This window comes from Cardiocondyla obscurior, linkage group LG04 (assembly GCF_019399895.1).
Source record: "Cardiocondyla obscurior isolate alpha-2009 linkage group LG04, Cobs3.1, whole genome shotgun sequence".
Lineage (NCBI taxonomy): Eukaryota > Metazoa > Arthropoda > Insecta > Hymenoptera > Formicidae > Cardiocondyla > Cardiocondyla obscurior.
The window spans coordinates 5928663-5946444 of NC_091867.1; the positions used below are offsets into that span (position 1 = coordinate 5928663).

Here is a 17782-nt window from a genome sequence, read left to right on the forward strand (position 1 = left end):
CGTCTTACACGATCGTGCGCGATATATGTATAGATGACAAGATTTATATAATAGAAGGGTTATTTTAGCATGTTAACTGCTATTTATACTCAATGAATTTAAACGAGAGTGCATCCGCGATGATATGTTGTTTCGACATCGTGATGACTGTTGGGGGGATGACACGGAGGCGACGGTTATGAAATGAATAACGTTTAATATGTAAAAGAAGAGTTTTGAAATTTTTAGCTTTATTATTTCTTATGTATACAATAATTAATTTACATATACATTTATAATTTATTTTATTTTGAGTATTGCAATAATTGTAAATGATTAATACGTTATCGTACATTGATTAATTAATATTAATTAACGTTGTTACGTGTATTCTACTTTTTAAATTATTTTTCGTATTATTTTTCTTATTACGCAAAACATTAATAATAGATAAAATTTTATTTTCACTTCCGACGCTAGTTATGCGTTCCAAAATTGAGAAATAAATTTCAGTTTATCCTACTGCTGATCCGTTATCGTAACGATAGCGGATCTTTGGTAGTTGTCTAAATGCTCAGGTAAAATTTTTGTTTAAATATATGCAGAGATGACTCTTCTTATCCTAGAGTCGTCTCCCGCAGTCGATTTCAAGCTGTTAAAACCCTCGTTGTGATCCAGTGCGATTCCGCGACTCCAATTAAAGCCGAACGCTTGTAAGACCCGGTCTTTAGAAAGTTGACGTAGGTATATCCGCCCGCGGGGATCTGTATTCCGCAGCGATTGTTTTCTTCCCCCGTTGCTTAATATTTAGTTCGTGTTAGGCCCGACAAATAGGTTAATTGCCGCACACGAGCTCTTCGGCTGCGTGATTTGAATGCGGCCGCTGCTCTGCGCCGCGCCGGTCCCATGAGTTTCTCCACGTAAGAGGTAAATAATCGCGCGTTAATAAACGCTTCCGAGATGTTTCCGGCGCGCGAAGACATTCCGAAGAAGCTCGGCACCCAATTTTAAGCACGAGAGTCTCGCGATTCATGCCACTTCCCAGGGCGAAAAGCTTCCGCGTCTAAAGGCGGCCACGACGAACCTGTCGAGGAGAATATGATTAACGATCGTCACCTTCGTCTTGTTCATCTTGTCGGTTTTCTGCATTTTCTTAATGTATCCAGTTATCACCATTATTGCCTTTAATCTTTCTCTGGGTGTAGATCTAATAAACAAAAGGCAGATAATCGTTTGAGATTTGAAGGTGATACGACACGAAATAGAAATTAATTACGAATAATTGAATTGGATAAATTTATACGAGAGAAATTTTTTCTGAAAAAAATTTAAATTCTTCCGTAAGCTATGTATTTTTTTTTTTTTTTTCTGTAGGTTTTGCCAAAAATTTATTGTTAATTTAATTTTTAATTAAATTGTTAAATACTTTATGTCTGTTTCTAGGATTTAATTTATATAACAAACGTATAGGGTGATTATATAAGTATTTTGTTACACGTATTCTGTTTTATTTCAACCGACTCGAGTATAAAGGATTCCATCGACCTGGTACCGGGTTTCCTTTTTATTCTTTTCATCTCTGGTGATATTAATATCGGTGCAACGTCAGCGGTTCGCGTTCCCGCCGGCGCGATTAAAGGAAGAAACACCGCGTCATGAAGCTAATAATCTCGTCTCGCGATATCTAAAAATGATTATTCCCTGGTCTCTGATTGATGAGCGTCGGGAAGAACAATTTTCCGACATTCATTCCCGCTACAGGTAGCATGCGACCTCGTTGCCTTAATCTAACGTGACTCCTTCCGGTCCTCGTTCTCCTCCGATAGCGCGGTCGATCGTGCGTGTTGCACCTTCAGCTCGACCGTCATCCCGCACGATCGATTATCTTCCCTGGCGCCGGGATGACGTATCCATTATGTCGCGCTATTATGCAACATTTTCCCCCGCATTAATCTCGATGTGCATGCGCTACCCCGCGCGCGATAAACGAGTGATGCGGAAATGCCCCGCACGTGGCGATATGCCTCACGTAACGTCACCCGCACTTTCTATCTTACAATTTTTTTTTTTTTTTTTTTAATTATGAACATATATGACATTTAAATGTATAATTTGACGCTATTATTGTACAAATGCGCAACTTTATGCAAATGCTCTTTCTTTTTTGGGGGAGAGAAACCGCAATGATGATAAAATGATCAAGTTTCAACTGGCTTTTCCAACTATTGATCGTCGAATTTGTACGTCGAATGTACAATTCCGCGAGACAATCAAATTTTATACTGTAACAAAGTATACGCACGCCGCCACGGTGTTCTCTGTACAATTTCCCACACGTATCCTGGGGTATCCCCGAGGCGTTCAACACGCATTTCGCCGCCCGGGTATTGACAGTTTCAGCGGGGAGTCAACGCGTTGTCGTTGCTGAAAGCTCGTTCGGCGCACTCGTCGATTTCATATCCGCAAGTATTGCATCGTGTTAAAAGTAGCGGCTTGACTTTTCACTCTTTTGCGCGGGGCGAACTTTGAAACTTTCTATCCCGCCCTTCCCACATAGTTATTATTTCCGGTTAACGCCAGGCATTTCCCGGCTGGCTTCCGGCACTCCCGAATCATTATCCGACTGGTCTTCGACTGGTTAGCTCAAAATTAAACTAAGTATTGTCTCGGGACGCTCGGGAAACAAACTCGATTTCTCGAATGCCGTTACTGATAGACCCGTTTTTTTCCCCTATCGAGCAGCTTGCGTGCGACGCTTGTTATATCATGGCAGCGCTGCTATCACATAGACGTAACGAGTTATGCGAAAGCGGGATATGGTAATTCCGCTGATAATTGCAATCGCAATTTTCAGCCTGCTTTAATCTGCCACTTAATGGCTCGCGCTAATTTCAGCTCGCGGCTATTAAGCCAATACACTTCTTCGCGGATGGTCGAATTTGCAGTAGCATCCAACACGTTCATTAATTAAACAGGGAAATTAACGAGCGCGAGAGTTGCAAATAAGATTCAGCTGTTCTGAGCCGGCTCGCCCTTTTTTTTTTTTTTTTTTTTTTTAAAGAATTACCCGACGGTTCTAATTATTTACGAGAACGTTGCCTTCGCGATTGCGAGTTCTTGTTGATTAGCTTCGTAAATGAAACGTTCTTCTCGAATTTTGCAAGGCAGGGACAGCATCAAGTTCAATACTCTATACTCTACTTTATTAAATACTCTAATTTCAGTATAAAAAAAATAAAAAATAAAACTAAAAAGAAACGTAACCGTTTCATTTATGCGCGTAATGTAATTGGAGCGTTCTGGCGGAAAACGACGTTTTAAGATTTTCTCATGAATGCGCGAGTCGTGTGTGCGCGCTTCCTGCGTAAACGAAGCCGCGTTTCCCATCACCCGGATGACTTCCTAACTCGATTCTTCTTCTTACCTTTTTTTTATTTTTTTATTTTTATATTACGCGTTTGTCTCTCACCTCCTTATAAATAGTTTTCTACCAATCGCTCGTATTTGTCTTTTCGTAGACAAAAGTTAATTGCAATCGGAGAAATCCGCGCTAACGAATGACAGCCTGAAGACTTGACGCTCGCGAGAGACGAATTTCTCCGTTTCCGATAACGAAACGTCGCATTTAAGGCTAATGGAGCAAAACGGTTTAATGCAGGGACTTTTTCATCAATTAGCAACGATGGAAACCACGAATTTTTCAATACGTGACGCAAATCGATAGAAAAAATTAAAATATAAAAACAAATAAATATAAATAAACAAGAAATGAAAAAAACCGCCGTGAAAGAGATAAAAAGTATAAAACGCACGTTTCAAAGCACAAAATAAAATCACGGTTGCATGTGATAAAGTGTACAGCTTGTTTTTTCGTGCGCTTTGGACGAATATGTTGGAAAATATAATTTGATATTTTTCTTTTTCAAAGCAACCCGCGTATAATACAGGCAGGTTAATTTTGTATAATTTCACGTAAAATTACGAATAATCAAGGTATTTTGCAATTTTTAACGTGGTTCTAATTGCAGGGTGCTAAACAACAGAACCCACTTCGCGATGCTAAAGTAGCAATTGATCCAAGCCGGATCGTAGGCTCGCGTCTCGGTTCTACGCTCGTTTTCGCGGCGAAGGACTTTTGGTCTAGGGTTTGCGTGTAATTAACATCTCTTTTCTACGAGGCTGACATCGTCGCTCACAAGGAAGCGCGATCGAGCGCCTGAGCGAGCAGTAAAGGTGGTGAAGAACGTAGATTGCTAAAGGCGCTGTTCCGGTGACCTACTCCGCGATTATCACTCACCGCGGCCGATCGTCGATGCAAGTGCGTGAGCGTTAACTAGCGTTGCCGGCTACGTCGCGAGAAAAGGAGGACGCGGGGACGTAATCGCGCGAGTGTCGTCACGAGCTCGTCTCTCTTCGAGCCCTTTCTCGGCGCCGGCAGGTGCATTGAACCGACGTCTCTCTCTCTCTCTCTCTCTTTCTTTCTCTCTTTCTCTCTTCGAATCGCGATTTGCCTCTGTACCTTAGGATGCGAATTATTGCGGCTCCGTGCCGTGAGCCGCCATTCAATTCTCAGTCGCGTGACATACATAGCATGCTGTCGCGGCGACTGCAGCTACAATGAAACGAATACTGGGGAATTCCGCGGCGAGATAAATTTTGTATTATTTAATAAAAATCTTGAAGAGTGTATGGAAGATTTCGTTGAATTTTATCATATTTAATTTACTCCAATTTTTCAACAATTAATTGTGCTATATAGAATAGTTTGGAATTCTGTCTACCTGTGCCGGGACTTCTTTAGCTTTTGCATGAAGAAATATTTAATTTACCGAATTACGTGCGAATTGGCGCATCCGAGTGAAATCGATACAAAAACACCCGTGGCCTCTCGTTATTAAGCGAATGATGAATCTGGACCGCTGACCGACGGCCAGATACCGCAAATTTCTGGCAAGCATCCGCGGAGAAAGTATGGCCGATCGAGTGATGCTGCGATCGATCTGGGCGGCAAAGCGTGACTGATTCGCGAATCGAATATATTCCATGATCACGAAACACTTCTTACCTACCTAGGTTTATTCTATCTTTTGCACATTTACCGTAAAAGTAAAAATAAATATATATATATATATATATATATATATATTTTTTTTTTTTACCTGCCGCAAAGCATATACAATGTTTCTTTCGCGTGTGACGTTATTTACGCGTCTTTTAATGAGTTTCAAAACTTCGGGAAGCTATCAAACATTAAAATATTAGCTAACGAGTTCGAAGGCTCATCTCGATGACGCGAGTGTCAAATTGGACATATGATAATGAAACATAAAAAAACAGAGAAGAGGTCGTTAAATAAACGTGACACACTTTTGTCGAATATTTGGCGAACGAGGGCATTGTTTGGAGCCTACTTAACATATATCCCCGACTTGTTTGCACAATCGTGGCCGCGACTTTCTTATCGTGACGCCGTGGCATTTATCGCGAGGCCCGGCGTGAGGAATTGAGCCTTCCCGCGTGCTTTGTCGCCCGTTCTCTGCAGATTGCGACGCGACGTTATCTCCGCATAGTTTAAAACCCCGTCGTGCAGGTTTGACGTAGCTCGAACGGGCGGCATGATCGATCTCGGCGGAGGCGTAGATAGCGGCCGGGACAAACTCGGCACAATGATCCCCCGCGAGAACCCCGGTGAGAAAACACCGCGGGTATTTATCACCCCGTAACAAACGCGCAACAAAGCGGACGAGGGGCAACCTACAATTAACCATCCCCCGGCGATGCAGGGAAGGCCAGGTAGCGCGCACAATAGACTGCGGGGAGGCTGTCCCGCCCGAGTGGAAATTCTTGCCGCTTTAACTGATCTTACCTTACTTCTCGAGTAACAACGGCGCGGAAGTTCGTGCCGCGTTCAAAGTTAACGTTATCGCGCTCGCGGGAGTTGAGGGAGACTTTTGAGAAGCGACTTTTTGCTTTCCGAAGACGTAAAAATGTGTACGATGGGACGGCTCGTCGCTTTGGAATGTCGCAGACGGTACGTAACTAAGGTGCGATGGCTGTGCTAACTCGATGTCGTGGAATTCAGCGCGGAAGTTTCGTTAGATCGAAAAGCAGCCTTGACCCAATTGGTGTCGAGCAACATGTCGGCCGGCCGGCCGGCCGGCCGTCATATCTGAAAATAGTGTATAAACTTTACGACCGGTTCGCTTTCAGCCAGACAATTAATTTTTGCGCGTCAAAACCGCAATCGGCACAATAGAAACGCATCGTCGCGATGCGCTGACGTAAGCGGTCGTCTCGTTGCTTTAAAACGGATTTTAAGGTAGAAATTGAAAAGAATATTAAAAGAAATTCCGAAACGGTTTGCGGGAGATGCGCGGCGGAGCACTGCAAATGGAATCGCAGTGAAATTGCGAGAAGTACCGCTAGATTTACGTGCGTATTTAGTAGGATATTAAAGCAGCCAACGAAATACCTGCGATTACGTGGGTGCATTGTTTATGCGGCTCATCGCCGCGGTGCAGCGGCACAATAAATAATTTCGATAAAAGGACCTCGTTTATCACGCAGATTCAATGGTGGGGCTCGACCCGGCCCGGCCCGGCTCGCCGCTCCATTTGTTTCAATTAAAATCGTAATAGAATACATTATCACTCCCGCGCCGTAAATATCCCCGCATAATTCGAGACACTCGAGAAGAAATTTTTTCGCTGGCCACTTCCGACGATTTTCGACACAGGCGCTCATTAGTGGTTTAACTAAATCGAAATAGTCGAAAGATTCCTAGAATCCCAAGTCTAAATCGAACAAACCCTTTCGAAATTAAAGTTAAAAAAAAGGGTGAAGGGAGTTGGGTCCTTTTTTTTTTTTTTTTTAAAAACAGGGAGTGGTTGAAATTCCCGTCCAGGGAAAGTCGGCTGAACGCTCGTCAAAGAATACGTTCCTGTTACTGATTTCCACCTTTTCTAGGCCACCCTGCGGAGAATATCGCGCCGGTGGAAGCGCCCGTCGATGATCCGCATACCATACCGACCGGATGATCGCGGTGACGTACGTATCGCGCGCGCACACACGAGCGCATACGAGCGTACACAGGCACGCGAGGCCAGGGTATAGGCCGGAGAAGGAAATGAGACACTACAAAGTGGCGTGCCACGGGAGTATGGACCTTGCGAGCGGTCAAAGTCGTGGCCTACTTCACTTCCTGGCTTCGAGAAACTTTCTCCTCGTGCCGTTCATGCGTTCGCCGAAGAGCGTCGGAACCTCTCTCGGATCGGACGCGCCGAGATCGCGATTCTCCGAGTCGGGGTGGACGAGGTTCGATGGACCAGCACTCGTTTGCGACCGTATGATTTGTTAATTAAAGATAATTACTTGCATGCCTGCTAAAAGGCGATAATGCCACCGTGCCGGACGGACGCTTCGTGTTAAAATAAATATCTCATGCCGAAGTAAATTAATTCGTCCACGGACAAGATGAGCTGAAAATATGAACCTCACGGGGTCGCGCGTAATTAATTCATGCCACACGTCTCGTAAATTAATTTATTTCCGTTCGGAAAGATGTATAATGCGAACCTTGTCGCTATTTATAGTCTTTATAGATGAATGTAGGTACAAAGGTACAAAGCTCGTTTGTGTATTATGCAATATAATATGCATTATGCTCAACGTGCCCTGGTATTTTCACTTCTCGAATTATTTTGACGTCCTTTCAGCCCACTTGGTGCTCCATTTCCGTATCGAAAATAAAAATCCCCTGTCCGCTCGATAAAAGAATATATTTAAGATGTGACAGATTTCGGCGTGTACCAAAATAGACGTGACTTTTGTTTTCGGGAAATGGATCAAGTCGATACTCTCCGAGTTAATTTAGTCGGCCACATAGGGGAATCCGATAGTCCGCCGCTAAGAGCGTCCTGATTTTTGATAATCGCCCGGCGTATAGCTAAAAGTATTATTCGGAACGTTCCATTGGCCGAGTCCACGGGCCACGATCCATAAAGCGTGTGTACCGAGCGTGCCGCTCGATAATCCGCGGGCGACCGACAGTAAAATATCCCTGCGAGCATCCGGGCGAGAACTGGGAGAGAATCGGGGTACTTGACGGTCGTAAAGGTATCCTTGCCGACTCTCGAGGGATCGCCGTGAGAGTTTCACCGATTATCTCGCTCGCGGGATCTTCGCGTCCGATTTCGAATCGCCCGTTAGCTCACCTGGGAAAATTACGACGCGCGTTTCGGGTGCCCGATCGTAACCCGTTCGGGGCCAGAAAGCGCCGATCGCTATGTTCTGATTGCTGGGAGGAATCAGAGCGTCCGCTCCGCTCCGCGCACCGGTCGATTCGGATCTCGCAAGTCACCGCGATGTAGACGGCGCGCCGACAATGCGCTGCAATTAGCTCCTGCCATGGGAGATGCCGTTTGTCTCGTTGAAGAAAGTTTGACGATGCGCTTCGTAAGTAGGAGGTATAGCTTTTAATTCCGTTTGATTCGCCAATTGTTGAATGAAATTATATCACAGTTGTCTTGATGAGGAACTGCGGGCAGCTTTGAAATCACATTTGTTTGCGATTGCGTCCGATATAAAAATTACAACGTAGCGGCACAAATTGTATTACCTACGATAATATGTAAAATAAGAACTAATTACGTAATGACGAAATGGGAATTAATTAATTTTTGTTGCGAATCTGTACGTGAATATAATAAGGGCCGAAATGAAAGAGAGCGCAATTATCGCGATTGCGTACGAGCGCGCTAATGCGCAGGCAGGGAATTTACGAGCGAACGATTATGGGCCGCTCAAATTGATGGATGTACGCGGGGTGGAACGAATTTAACTGTAGGTGAGCGAACATTCTGTTTGCGAACGTCAATCGATTCGGGATACACTTCGCAAAAGCTGCGGGAGTGCTAGATGCGATTCTCCCCCCAGTATCGATGCGGCTCGAATTCCATTGCGAGGAAAGCCAACTGCAATGCCATTGTCGACGAATACGCCGGCTTGATCGCATTACGAGACTTAAAGTGCAAAGGGGAGACTCGCGGCATTTTTGAAACGGCTTCAGGGCCAATCGAGGGAAAATAAAGTGGTGTAAAAATCAAGTTCCTTCCGTGTAATAATCCGCTCGCGTGACTATTTGCGAAAATTGAGAGCAATTTAATTAAACGGCGTTACTTGCCACGACGTCGCCATCGTGGGGGGGGGGGAAATTTTTTTATTCCAATGTAACGTTAACGATCTTCAGAAGGAGGATCGTGCGAGCAGCTCGCATTTTAAACGGCACATTTCCTGGCTAATTGCAACGGGCACTGGGTAGAAAAACAGTCGCAGAGTGCTCAAGTACGTTTAATTTTTGCACCATATCGGCGATTCATAAGCTCGTTCCCGCGTAACGCCCGGGAAGAAAATACCGGTAATCATTGTAGTATAATAGCAGTCGTAATGACGTAATGCTAAGAGTTTAGCCGCCGTCGCGGGAAGAATATAATTATCGTCGTAAGTTTCACTGGGCTGTAAACTCAATAACGCGGAGATATTCTCAGCCGCCGGATGGATCTCGGAGTTTGTGGGTAAGAGGAGAATATTAGCCCGGAGCGCGTTTCGGGATCAACAATTATCAACGACATGTTTCATTTCATTGCGCTTTTTAATTCGTGCACCTTCGCGACGTCGAAATAAAATTATGGGCCGTCACGTTGCTCGTTATCGTCATTTACCCAATCTCGACAACGAGTTGAACAACGATCGATTATTTCGCGACACAAACGACAACGGAGATTAATAGTCCACTTTCTCCGCGTCGCTCCGTAATAAGATGACTGCTTGGCAACTATTCCTTTGCACTGTAATCCAAGACGCGGTAAGTATAACGCGACTGAAAAGGCAGAAGAATTTAATAATCCCGGAGCAATCTCCACTCGTTCTTGAATATTTCTTTTCATAAAAGAGCGCGAGCTCCGCTTAATGCGATCTTGAATAAAAGGCCGAAGAAGAGAAGACGTATCGCTTCTGTTATCAAGAGACTCGGTAGGGAATCGCGCGCGCCAAGTATACCTTTACATGAGCCATCGAAAAGTATTTTATCTGCATGCTATTAAAAAATCGGACATTGGATATTAAAAACCAAAAATAGAAAATTAAAATCCAAAAGGTGGTTTTTAGCTTTTAATTTTCGGCTTCCGGAATCTAGGGCTCAGAATTTTTAAGTGACTCGGCCGCGTCAAATTTTTAGATATTAGTTTGGATCTTTTTGCTCCGTTAAGTTTATTATTTACTATTAATTATGAACGGCTTCTTTTTTTTTTTATATTAGAAACAACTTTTTTCACCTTCTTTGTAAAGGTAACTTTGTACCGATTACATTTACCCGTAAAATCTCGACTAGTGCTGAATGCGCGGCCGGTGAAAGTGAGCTCGGGGGTGCAATCAAATCTGTTTTGTCGGCGAGCCTGGATGATTCGAAGAAAGGACGCGGCGTCTCTTGATCTCAAAAGTGACGTAATTGTCGACGAAGTGGTTGCTCGAGCGTGAAGACGACACCCAGAAAGCTATCCCGGTCTTTGTAACGAAAATTGAAATTTAGAGATCTGGTTTTCCACGGAATTTTACGGAACGTCCGGCCCGACGTGATTCAAATCCCGACTTCGCATGGTTTATCGATTCGTAATATTAACCCGCGTGACGTAAATCCCGATTATCAAAGACCCGCGGGACTTTCGAGGAACAATTTCGTAATTGTAACTTTCATTGACGTCACTCCGTATCCGGATGTCCGCCCTGCGGTCGCGTGTCGCGCAAGCATTCGGCTGGCGAGACGATAAAAGTGAAAAGTGAAAGCGAATACCGCTTATAGATATTGTCATGCGAGAGGCGGTATGAAAATAGCAACGAATTATCTTCCCTTTCACCCGTGGTCGGATTAAAAATATATACGCACCGAAAGTATTATAACGTGCCGTTTTACGCCTTCGTCAACGGGTTATTTAGCGCCGATTTCACCGCGACTGCGTTTTTCGAGAAGGCAGGGAGTAAAGGGTGCTAATTAAACTACCGAAAGAATGAGACAAACTGTAAAAACTGTAAAAATCAGCTTCGTTTTGCGATCTCATCGCCTTCGACGAGAAATGACGCGACCCGGATTCAAGACTCCCCTTTCCCCGGCGGACGGCAAGCGGGAACGTAAGAAGAAAACGGCAAAAACGGGGCTGCGACGGTGAATCATTGTCACGCAGATGCGTGACGGTGGGCTGGTCCAGAAGATTGACGCGTGGGTGGTGAAAGTGAGTGTTCGCCAACCGGTTTAACGGCGGCATCATCGCACCGATATTAGAAAAGCGAAAATGGAGCGCTTTTTAGCGGTACCGACGTAATCGGAATGGTAATCGGGCGGCGACGAATCGTTTTTCCGCCTCTAATCACCGATGACGCGACGCCTTCCCTGCGAGAGAAAGTACCACGGTTTTTATTGTACGGTTCGCTACTTGGAACAATTGATGACGATTAATTTTTATCGTAAGCTTTGCTCGGATCGCTTATTTCTCGTCAGTCGTCATGCCTATCTTTTGCAGACTGATGCTCATCGAAAAAAATCATTTAAGAAAGAATTTATTCAATATCGCACAGGCACCTTAAAGAAAATAATATTAATAATAAAATAAATAAAAATAAGTAGGAAGAAATCGGTTGATCGAGTGCAAGTTTTTTTTATTTTTTATTTTTCAATATAAAATTGAATCGTTCCGCGCGTAATGACGCAAAGAAAAGTCTCCCGATTACTACGGATTAACGGGATGACACGGCGGAACGCGGCGGTATTGTGCAACTCGCGGGAATTACAATTCACGGCGCGATAAGAGCTTCTCCGACATTTCACCGGCGAGCCGTGAGATGCATACGCGAAGGCAGGCATAGATACCTACTTTGCTAAATACCATCTTCCGCCGTGGATTCGTCGACTGCTCGACGGTCTGGGTTCACTAATCCCGGGTTAGGGGCTCGCTATCCCTTTTTAAATTACTATCCCGCGGTGAGACGAAGAAAATTCAGCTGGGCTGCGTTACAGCGATACCCGCGCATCCGGCCCTCGACCACATTACCGCGTGAATAATGCGTGAAATGGTACCATTCTGCGGAGATGGCTAATTTTAGTGAAAAGTAGTTTAAACCGAAACGAAAGAGAGTAGCTGCTCGCACGGCTCTCGCTGTTTGGCCAAACGCTCTTCCTCCAGCGTATTTTTTTTTTTTTTTTTACCATCCGCGTTGTGAAACGTCCAAGCAGGTTTGTTTTTACGATCGACGACGTCCGCGGGTGTTATTCGGCTTGTATTGCGCGATTTTGGACAAGATTAAACTTTTACGGCGCACCCCGGGGTGGCGAAGTGACTGACGGCGGCGTCATAATAAATGCTTTCGGATTTACCGCGCCTCTATATTTATGAGCCGCTTTTTCTGACAGCTGCCCGGACGACGTGGCTAATTGGATATAATTTTTGCCGACGCGGCTGCCGCCGGCGTGTTTTCACAGCTCCTCTACTTTTGCGATCATCTCGCGATTAGAGTGGCCTTATCGTGGCGCGCGGCGATACGAAGTATCGGAGGTACGAAACTACTTTCTATCGAAGAGAGGAGCCTGACGCGAGGACGATGGCTTGTCAAGGAATCTGATGTACATCACAATTTACATGTACGACACGCAGGAGCGGGTGCACGTGGGCTAGACGTCAGGTAGCGTGCTAGGCTATATTACAACGTTAAACTCCTCATCGTCGAGCGATTAGCATATAGGCACACTGACACACTAAGATCCCGAACCTACGGATCGCCCCAGAAATCCTGATCCTTCATCGCGGATATTAAAAATTAAAAACAAGCGATCGTCCCATTAGCATTTATTAACACCAATAAAACTCTTTTATTTCACCTCAAATAACACGCATAAAAAAAACACATAAATTACTCGTAAAATACGTATGATTAAAAATGATAATTAAAACTATCGGGCTTTTATTTTATGACTTATTTATTTCTCACAATAGAGAAATGAAGCACACCGGGTTTCGAGCGTCGCTCGGTGAACGTCGACATCAAGATTTATCCCACCGTAATTACCGACACTTTTCGTCAAGGTTTGGCGAGTGCACTTCGCGTTCCTGTTCTCCCGCATCGTGCCCGGCCCGGTGAAACGAACGGAAGAAGAAAGTCAGCGCGATTCAGTGACCCAAAATTACGGGCGCGTATAGGTGGAATCGGCGCGCTCGGCGGTGCCTGTAATAAACGCCCACGAGGCGATTGTCTTCGGGGAATCGCCGTGAGATCTCCTCTCGTGCGCGGATAATCGACCGTGACCAGATCCCGCGATCAACGTGTGTACCTACTTCGAATGATCTCTCTGCAATGAAACGTCCGCAAGTGCACTTGTCTCTCGGCACGATATATTATTCGATTTTATTCGGGCACAATGTTTTTTTTTATTTTATTATTTTTTTTTTGTTTTATACAGCGTGCTTCCGCGATTGACTAAATAATAGTCATTGACTTCGATAACGCGCCTTTAGTTTAAAATCTCTAAAGGAACGCTTTGCTTCCACCTCGCAGATTCCGACGGCGGATGTGGAAGCGTTTCTAATTTCAAGAGCGTTTTAATTGATTTCTCTAACCGTTGTTGTCGTCACGTCCTTGAGAGGTTCGTGAAACTCCAACGTGCCACTTTTTCGGTCGAGATTCCTAGATAGGTCCCGACGTGCGATCTGTTTTGCATAATAGCGAACGGTCGAGCCGAGCTGAGCTTTACATCGCGATCACTCGCGTCGCCGATTGCGACGTAGCATCACGCTAGTGCATCGACAATTCGATAATCTCGCGGGCGCGGAACGAGAAGAGGACCCGACAGCCTGATCGGAAAGTGTGTCGCGGCTAAATCTTCCATTCGATTTAGCCGAACGACGCGATCGAAATCAACGCCGGTTTGACTATCCTCTCGACGCGTCGTCGAATTCCGACGTTACGGGAAATCGGTCAAACCAGATCGGCTGCATACCTCCGCGTATCTACGTGGCGCCGATCGACAAGTGTCAATTCGTATCGTGCCGGAGGGTCTCTTACTTCCGGCGCGGCGGTTGCATTTTTGAGAACATTAATTCTGAACTTTGTAATTATTCGTTTAATTTATCAACGTGGGATAATTCATCGGCGCGGTGCCTTGTCGCTCGAGTGGGGGACGTGATGACTTTGCCGTAATAAACGTACACGGTTCATTAACTCCATGATGCGCGAGAAGAGACGAGAAAGACGCAGTCACGAGAATCTTTCGCTCGACCGCGGAAAGACCGGAATCTCTCGCTCGTGTTTCCTACCGTGTCGCGTAATACATCGCTCGATATGGATACAAATGTAGCCCCCGAGCTAGAGATGCAGCGAAGAGAGATTCGGCGCGCGGCATCCGTGCCGTGAATAATCCGAAGACGAGTTTCAGCCGCGCGCGGTATCCGAGAGATTAGAGCTTTAATCGCGAGAATCTAATTGCTCTCCCGGGCCTGCGGTAACTGTTCCAGGCTGGTACGTTGTGTGCCAAGAATACCGGATCTTTGTGCTCGAGAGAAAGTCCTCTGAACGCGTGCGATATTCACGTTACCGTTTTGTGAATAAAAAGACCAGCGCGCACACCCGCGGTGGATGCGACGGGTAATGGCATTCGCAAGGCTAGATTTGCATTCGAAGCGTCCACTTAGGCCCAACCGTGACCGAAATAAACGTATAACACTGATAAAACCCGTCCAATCCGCTGCTAGACTACTGCGGTCTCTAGTACGCGATTTTCTACTAGTTGGTGAAATATTTTTCACCCATCATCTGATCAAAATCTTCTAGAGAATTGTTTTTGCGATAAAAAGGGATTACGGTGGTAGCTCTTTTTGCGCGCACTATTTTTTAAAAGAGCCTAATTAGATACAAACTACGAAAATAGAAATCATGCGACTTATCATTTTGTATGAGCTTCAACGGAATTGTAGAGTTCTGCCGATGACTGTAACATAAAATGCAAAATATTAATGTAGAGATGCTGGTATATCAATTAATAAAGTTAATAAAAAAAGTAAATTTTTTTTTAATAAAGATTTAATTTAAAGAATTAATTCTCATCTAAAAGTTGCTCCGCTGATACATGATGCCCTTTCCGGGCCTGCTCCTCCTCTCAGATGGGACGTGTCGAGTCATCCTTCCGCGTACAAGTCACTTGCGAACACCCCGACCGTGATTTTACAATCGCAAAAATTATTCATCACTTTCGCGCGTTCCTGTCCGGCACTCGCGTTTAGAATAAAGCCAAAAAATTACGCCCGAACAGTTTGCGAAAATCCCGGAACGACCGACGAACCGACTGCGGTTCGTATAATTAATAATATCGGCGGTGACGACACTTTCGTTGACAACAGTGGATGCAGCTGCGTCGATCTTTAACAAAAAGAAAAATATATAATTTAATAAACGGCAACAATAAAATCAATTAATCAGTTAATTCATGCGTAACACCGATTTTTTAAAATAGGGATTTGTTAGATGGATTTTTTTTTTTTTTAAATGACACATATTTACGACGACGATATTTATGAATGTAAACTGAGGTAAATATATCCATTAATTGACGTAATATTGGTGTCGCACGTGTGCTGAATTTCTCATACGAGGTGCTCTTTCGGCTGCGGATTATTGATTTTTGGGCTTGGCCCATTTCTTCTCCCGAGGTCTGCAGTTAACAACCGCAATTTTGCTGCTTTTTTTTTTCTGGCCAGGAAGAGCCCGTGCCATTTCGCCTTGATATCAGTTCAGCCGCGGCGAAAGAATGTACAGAGTGCCTCCGAAACATTGACCAAGTGTATTATAAATAAAAAAAAATTTTTTAATATAAGAAAAAAGGAAAAGAAAAATTAAATAATTTAATAGAATATGAAGAATTAATCTTTTCTCAAAATTTGAAATTAGAACGTCATACACGTTGGTAAGTGGGGCTTGTACTTTCTTTGAATTTATCAAGATCAGCGAGTTTGAAATTACAGTCCACTTTCTATTATTTGATTTTTAATATTTAACTTAAAAGAAACTTTTAGATCTTTTACACTAAGTTTTTAATTATCGAATTTGAATTTAATAAAATAAGCTGGCTTTTTTAATATCCTCGGGAAAGACAAGAGACCCGGGCCTCACGATATAAAAGGCACACAAAGGCAGAAATTTATTTGTTGCTACGATCTTTCCTTTCTTTGGTCAAGCTCTTACGATGGGTCTACTTATGTAGGTATCTAGACAACAAAGCAAGATCCGTGTGAAAGCCGCGCGGCGCTCTCCTGAATGGCCGCTGACGTCAGAGCGCAAGGAAAAATTGCGCAATTTCACCATTCCGGCCGACGCGGAATTTGTTCGCGCAGCTTTCTTCCGGAATTGGATCTGCTCGAGGAGACAGAACGAGAGAGACAGAATGAAAGAGACAGAGTGAACGAGGGTGGAATGTCAATGATTCGTTTCGCGAAACGTGTATTGTCCTAGCTGGTTTTGGCGATGCTCAAAAAACTCTCAATTAACACACATTAGTCCATTGTTTGCTCAATAACGCTAATACGCTAATTAATATAATTGCCGTCGTGAGAAAAAAAAAAAAAGAAACAAGGAATCTGCAGTGTTCCGTTTGCGGTAATTAAGGCTTCGACTTACGGCTCGAAGAAAATGTAGCGAAGTGCATGAAGTAAATTACATTATTGACTCATCAAACGACGACGTTAAACGTTATCACGAGAATGCATAACGCTGCCCTACGCCGATCTCGCAGATCGGTGTTGGCGAACGTGCCGGCGCGAGAATTCAGATGTCGTTTCATTACGGCGCCTCTCCGCTTTCAGTGATGAGTAAATTGGAGAGTTTCCTTGACCCGAATCACGATCCGCCGTGCTTAACTTGCCATTATAATGGCCCGTTACATGTAATTTCTCAGCGACTCGCGAGCGAGCTGCGGACGATCGACAGAGGAAATTAGACGCTTAATAATTCCGTAATACATGCTGACCTTCACTTAAATGGCGACAAATGTTATCAGCGTTACTTTCCTTCCGGCATCTCGGAAATATTTCTCGGCCTGGTTCGTTGCCCTCAAATCCTTTTCCATCTTCATGAGCGCGAGATGCAGCCTCCCGAGCTGCTGCTCCGTTCTTTAATCTCGTGCTGGGGGATGAGAGGCAGTTGGAAACTTTGCCCTGAGTTAATTTCTACCCTAAATTTCATAGTTACTTTGCAAAAAAAAATTTGCCGGGCTTTTTTTTTTACAATATTTTAATCTTGATTTTATTTTCACGACGATCAAAGAACGAGGGGCGAGGACCGCTAAAGAATTTGACAACGCGTATTCTTCATAAAATAGATTATTCTTCGGCAAATATAGTCCCGCCTGGTGATCCGCGCCACCGAAATAAATTGACTGCATTAACGAAACGTCTTGCGAGCAAATGACCCCGATTTGTTGAGCGCGCGCGGTCCGTTTATCTTCTCGCGTGGAGCTCGTCGGCGCTTCAAGATCCCAACGATACTTCTCGACGAAAATTGCAATAATCGCCGAGAAGTGCAAGTATAATAAAAACGGCGCGTTACCGAGACCGCCGTGGTGGCCCTGAACGCGGGTAACCGAGAAACTTTCGCTGGCATCCGGCTCGCGCTCGACTTCCGCCGTCGCGCCGATGCAACCGAGATAGAATGGATCGCGTACTGAACCCCGTGATTCAGTCGCGGCCGAGTTACGGTTCCCCCTTCGATGCAGTGG

The 17782-nt window shown here is 44.6% G+C and overlaps 1 protein-coding gene across 1 annotated transcript in view; it reads left to right on the top strand.

The window, feature by feature from the left end:
- Positions 1–17782, top strand: part of Dyl (transmembrane protein dusky-like) — a 38495-nt gene that overhangs the window by 5792 nt on the left and 14921 nt on the right. The gene's annotated exons all lie outside the window — the stretch shown is intronic.